Genomic DNA, 6,537 nt, shown 5'->3' with positions numbered 1-6,537 from the left:
TCACAGTGCGCACACTCTGTGCGCTGTGGCGTGTCCAGAGTACCATTTGTGCTTTGGCACCGCTCCCTCTTGTCGTATTAGAGCTCTACAGCATGTCCAGCGGCTGCATCTCGTCGTCGCCGTTCCCCTAGACCCATCTTGTCTAGCTAGGCCACTCCAGAGGAGGTCTTGTGTCGTCCGCCTCTCGAGGCTTGGCCCCTCGCGAGGGTCTTGGATGTTTTGTTGGTGAAGATGGGTCGTACGGCCTGCTGGCTCCGCCACGCCGCGGGCTGCAGGCAGGCAAGTCTGGGGACCCCCGTTCCTAGAATGCCGACAGTATCCCCGGGCCCAAGGTGGGCACGGGCTTGGCATCGCGGCGAAGCCAAGGGTCAAGCTCGAAGTGCCGCGGGCCCCAAAAGCCTTCGCCCTCGGTTGACGCGTGGCGGTTGATTGCACGTGGGCGTCTCCGCTTCCCCATGCTGCCTTTCACTACAAAAAACATGTTAATCCATGATAGTATTCTGGTGACGTTCTCGAAAACTGTCACAAATTATGACCGTTTTACCAGATTCGTCGCAAAATCCGTCATATATTAGCAACATGAGGATGGCCCCCCAAACCGGTAGCCCAATTATGACAGATAAAGAGGGACCGTCATGGAAACCGTCATGGCTCGACTAACTGGGCCTATATTTTTAGTTCGTATGCACCATTTGGACCGTCATGGACGGATGGTGCTGATGTGGTAATCCAACCTGAGGGAAAACTCGCGTTGTGATTGGTTGAGGTAATCGTCCCACGGATCGCAAATCCAGACCGTCTCCTCTTCTGTGATCCAACGGCAGGCAATCAACTCTATCCTCCCCGACTCCCCTATGGATCTCCGCCCACTTCTTCCTTCTCCTTTGTCCACCCCGACTCCCCTGTTCTCACTGTCCTCTTCCAGATCCCCCACCCTCCCCATCCATGGCCGCCGCCACCTCCTCATCCATGGCCATCTTCCAGGAGTAGATCCACCAACCGCCGTGATGATAGCCTCGTTCCCAGAGGCGGGACGACCCTGAAGGCGAACCTAGTGCACGCGGCGCCGATGCCGTTAATGTGGGTCGGGCGGCAGCCAGATCTGCCATGGCCACAACCAACGTCCTCTCCCTGCCTAGCCATCTTCCTCCCATGAATGAGAAGAGGGCCTCGTCAAGGATCCCATGGTGGAGGTCAACATGGGAGGCTGCTTCCTTCCTTCCCAGATTGACCGTCCATCAATGGAGGCCATGAGAGCTGCATGAGCACACACATGGCTGCGCTTCAAGGTCAGCCCTTGCCCATCTTTTCTATTCGATTTGATTTGATCTCCTTCCCTGATTTCCTTCCCCACGTAGCTGCAGGTCAATAGATGCAGGGACGCCGCAATGGAGCAAGTAAGGTGTCCCTTCTCCCACTGTTTCTTCAGATCCGCAACGGCCAGCCATATCCGGCGCCCCTGTACAAACGTGGTGGTAAGACGAACGACCTTCCTTCCCCTTTGCAGCATTTTAGTTTACCTCCCCCTGCCTAGCTAGCAAACTAGTTTGCTTTGGTCCAATCTGATCCTATCCTATCCATGGAGCAGATTGGATTTGGTTTCAGTTTACTTTGTACTGCATGGATGGTTGGTTTCAGAGAGAGAGATGGATGGTTAAGGCCCTGTTTTTGTTTTGTTTTAGCTATAACAAATTTATCAACTGAGCTAGCTTTCAACTTATTTTTCACAGTTGGTCCTGCTTAGGACAAATTGATCCATTTGCTTGGTTCAATTTATACATAGCTCTATATGCCCAAGTAAGATTAAATATTGCTGCCAATCTGATGCCACAATTGGCGTCTTTGTTTACTGTTATGTTATGTGTGCCACTGAACATTCAATCTTTAACCATTGCTTGTGTAAAACCAGACTTTCTTCTTTTTTGAATGGAGTGTTTGCTTGCTGTACTGCAAAAATAATTCATTCATCGCTCAATTGACATGTGCAAGCAATGTGTATAGACTGCATTTAGATTCCAGCCCAACTAGATTTTAGTTGAAGCGTTTGACCAAGCCATCTTGGTTTGCTACATTTTCGCCTTACTAGCTTTTTATTCTTCTTCATGTTTTGAAGGGGGTTGTTTGTTGGCACAGGCCCGACCTCACGCCGATGTAGCCGAGTACTTTCTGGCGATACACACGTACGAGACAGCTCGATTACTTTCTGAGCTTGCCGATTAACTGGTTGGAGACGTAGATGTAGACGAAGTGCACATAACACCGAAGCAGCCTAGCAAACTGCTGCATTGATTTTCTCTTGGACGCTAGCACACGCACGTAGAAAACTGCAAGCCGTCGGCTTGCCTGATACGAGCTAGTTTAGCACGCACACACGCGAACACGAACCAACACAGAGACGCCGAGATGATGGCTAAAGGCCCGTGTGGAGCCTTTGCTTTTCTTTCTATATTGATCTGACTTACGTTTACAGGGCAGCCACGTACAATATATACAGAACCTATATTCTACTAGTACATGAACGACTCGGCTCAGGATGTATAGTCCGTACCAGACAAGCTAACCTAATCGTGATTAAGTCCAACATTGTTTAGTATAGCCATGAAGCAGAAAGAACAAACATGGCACTTTAGCAAGACCATAATGATCCTGATACTCTTATCATTTTGTTAATGACATATGTGTGTTGTCAATGCTTGATGGATGCTAGTCCTACTGGATAGTATACCTAATTCTTTGTGCTTTAGAACATTCAAGAGCTCTTTAGTCCTACCAAAAAAATGATTTATGTTTACCTTACACAAAATATTCATATTTCTTACTTTTTAACTCATCTAGCTCACTGGTCACTGCCTAAAATTTCTACTGGATAGGGATTGTTTGGTTAGTGCTCCTGTTCTTGGTGAGCTAAACATATTTGTTTGTTTGTTTTATTTGGAGCATCAAACGCTCTCCATCAACGACTGGGACCCCATGCCTAAGTTGTTGAGTGCCTCATTTTATTCATTTTCACCATATATTCATTTGATTGCCTGCTACATCTTCAGTTAAATACTTGTGCTACTGTCCAGATTTTGTTAAATTGGACTGACTAGATATCTTTTCTTGTTATTTTTTGGTGAGAAATAAATATTGCAATTTATGTCTTATATTTTCCTTCAACTTGTCACACTGGTTACATTGACTATATATTTTTCTTCCGTACAATTTTGATATGATCTTGCATTTCATTTTCTGGTTTCTCAAGAGGTGGAAGAAATTTCTTGAGGCCAAACCGCAGGGAGGACGACGGTCAACAATGGGTACAGGTTCTCAAGGTCCCAGGGAACTGGGTACAGGTGCGGCTGCGTGCTCGCTGCGCATCCAAGGTACAGCAGCAGCACCAAAGCTGCCACTTTCTCCCTATCCGTAAATGTTTGATATGGCCAGCGGCGACATGATTTGTTTCTATATAATCATCTCTACACAATAGGGAACTCACTATATTCGGATTCCTTTTCTTTCTGTCCATCGTTGGATTTCACTATGGTCTTAATCAGGTCCAATTTTATGATTTTGTGTTGTTTTCATGAACATCTCAGATCTCATAATACTGTATACATCATTGTCAGGCAGCTTTTTATTCCTCTTCTTTTTTCACATGATTGTACTTTATGAATGACTAGCTAACTCACTGGACCCTTTTGCATTGACTAGCATTTTTTTACCAACCTATATATAGAACCAAACCATGGAACTGATTTGCTCTCTATTGCGACTGGACGTGTGTATTGTGAAATTAAGAAAGGGAAAGAATATATGTACCAGGATCTTTTATCATCAATTTCCTTGCTACTGTTTCTTTTCCTGTTTGATATTTCAAACGTGATGTTATGTTATCCTGAAAATGTTGTTAGTTGCGAGCTTGTGCTGCATTGGTGTCACGGTAAAAATACCATTATTTGAAGCTGACATGCACGGTTCACTTTACCTTTGGTACAGTTTTGTGTATGGATGAAAACCCATGCTTCAACCCATACTTTTGATTTTTTGAGTTAGTCTTACGGTTTGTCTATGTGCAGGCAACGTCGCGTCATTCCTCGGGAGCATATGTTGAGGCGATATGCTGGCTTTCCTTCAATGATGTCGGCAGCGGTAGCTGGATCTGTGTCCAGGATGGCATGGGATTGACCCATGGTTGATGTCTATTGAGCGCTGGGCGGCAGTGACTGTAAAGTAGCATAGAGTGTTCTCTAGCACTTGTTTGTACATTGAAGTTTCTTGTGTTTTTGCTCCTCCACGTGGTATTGTCGGTGTACTAGAGCAGGGGTACCCTAGTATCCCGAACTTGTGCACGGGTAGTCACAGCATCCCGCGGCAAGGCTTGCCGGGGGACGGCCAAGATCCTCCGTGGTTCCTTTGGAGCCATTCAAGAACAAAGTGTCCAAGTCAAGAAGAACAAGACCCCGGCAAGAGGAGCTTGCCGGGAAGGCCAACCAAGGCATACCAAGAAAACTTGCCGCGACGCGCCACGCGTCCCGGCAAGGCCCGGTGAGCGACAAGCTCCCGATCACGACAAGACGACGACCGCGGCAAGGGGCTTGCCGCGAGAAACCCCCACTTCGTGCCTGCGCTCCAGCACACCTGCCAACGTGTCGCTGTAGGACCCTCCCAAGCACACGTGGCAGGAGGCCGTGCAGCTAGGGGTGCGCGGTGGCAAGCAAGCGCTGACAAGATAACCATCGTGGCAAACGGTGGCGTCCCTAGCGGTCCCTTTGGGTACTGTTTAGGCGACACAGACGGGCAATTAATGCCCTTGTCCCCTGCCGTCAGGGTTAGGTATGATACACTGTAGCAGGTAGTTGTGCCTACCACAGCACCTTTCCATTTTTGCCCTTCACCTCCGTTGCCACCTGTCGGTAGCCCCTTGAGCATATAAAAGGAGGCCCGTGTGCAACGTAGAGGGGGGGTGAGCCAGTTCGAACACTCACGCTCGGTCTTGCTAGCCGCTGGTGTGTACTGTAGCACTCCGCGCTCCCAAGCTAGAGATCAATACCAAACCACAAAGCAGGAGTAGGGTTTTACGCATCCGTGCGGCCCGAACCTGGGTAAATCGCCCGCGTGCTTCGCCTCGATCTGCTCTTCGCGCGACCTCCGCCCCCGCCGAACCAAAAGGGACCCGGTCCGCCGGTCCCATAGGTGCCCATGGATCAGCACCCCGGCATCTCTAGCGCGCCAGGTAGAGGGCGTCGAAGTTGTGTGAACCAGATCCGGCGTTCTCGCGAGCTAGATCTTCATCATCTTTATCAACATGCCGCCGAAGACCGAAGATGGCATTCCGGTGAGCGACTCCTGGAACACTAAGCATCTTCGAACCAACTCGTAGCTAGTCGCGCCCTTACTTTGTTTCGAGTCCGCTCAACAACTTAAGGGAGCTGCTAGCGCCCTTACTTTGCTTCGAGTCCACTCAGCAACTTAAGCGAGCCGCTAGCGCCCTTACTTTGTTTCGAGTTCGCTCAGCAACTTAAGTGAGCTGCAACTAGTTGCGACAAGGTTTCTTGCCGGTAGGGGCACAGGCACTTACCGGGTGAAACGAGTCACTAGGCCTGACGCTGTCCGCCTTGAGACCGAAGATGGCATTCCGGTGAGCAACTCCTGGAACATTGAGCATCTTCGTAAGTTTTACCCGTAAGGCGCGGTTGTCGGAACCTGTTCCGGCAACCACCTTTTGTACAAGTCTTGCCGCTGTTGCATGTAATCCTTTGTACAAAGCCGGGCGCAGATCCCGTGCATAAGTAAACCTCATGTGCTCCGCACATTTCGTCAATTTTATGCTTTCTATTTCCTGGCATATATGATCTGACACTTTGTGGAGCACCTACTCCACGGTAAGCAATAACGAGCCATAAAGCTCCATATCTGTATTGTCTCTTCTTCCTTTTGAAAGCAAGGTTCCCCTCGCCCACAAGTTTGCCGGGGGGAAAGGAGAAGATGATGGATGGTATGGGCCAGGCGTCGTTCAAGAAAGTTTCGCCTTGCCGGGAAGCAAACAACAGAAAAGCTAAGTTGCCAAAGTTTGAGCAATCAAATTTTTTAAATTTTAAGTTATCTCCCTTGAACGACCACACTTTCTATGGGAAACCTGTGCGCGGAGGAACCAACTCGTAGCTAGTTGCGCCCTTACTTTGTTTCGAGTCCGCTCAACAACTTAAGTGGGCTGCTAGCGCCCTTACTTTGCTTCGGGTCCGCTCAACAACTTAAGTGAGCTGCTAGCGCCCTTACCTTGTTTCGAGTTCGCTCAGCAACTTAAGTGAGCTGCACCTAGTTGCGACGAGGTTTCTTGCCGGTAGCGGCACCGCCAGCAGGCTGCTGACGTTCCGCACTCAGCGCTCGCGGCTCAGGTGCCTGCACCGGCAAGTTCCCTAAAAGCGTAGGCAAAAACATACAAAGGGAGGAATCAAGTAAAGGGAGTGACGTTGCAATCATTGCCTAGAATCAAGCTACATTACAAAGATAGCTTGTCGCAGCTCTAACAGAATGTTTTCATGACATGATGGGCAG

General features: G+C 48.9%; 1 long non-coding RNA gene across 2 annotated transcripts; it reads left to right on the top strand.

Moving 5' to 3' along the window:
- Positions 1-895: 895 nt before the first annotated feature.
- Positions 896-5,043, top strand: LOC125541372 (uncharacterized). Of its 2 annotated transcripts, none has more exons than XR_007297505.2 (4): positions 896-1,289; positions 1,365-1,475; positions 3,245-3,365; positions 4,059-5,043. It is a non-coding gene; the product is annotated as an uncharacterized LOC125541372 (long non-coding RNA). The 2 variants fall into 2 exon arrangements; XR_007297504.2 differs by having other exon boundaries at positions 1,359-1,475.
- The last annotated feature ends 1,494 nt before the right edge of the window (positions 5,044-6,537 follow it).

Source organism: Triticum urartu, chromosome 2A, assembly GCF_056163025.1.
Source record: "Triticum urartu cultivar PI428250 chromosome 2A, HENAU_Tu73, whole genome shotgun sequence".
Lineage (NCBI taxonomy): Eukaryota > Viridiplantae > Streptophyta > Magnoliopsida > Poales > Poaceae > Triticum > Triticum urartu.
This window is presented reverse-complemented; position numbering and strand designations above follow the sequence as displayed.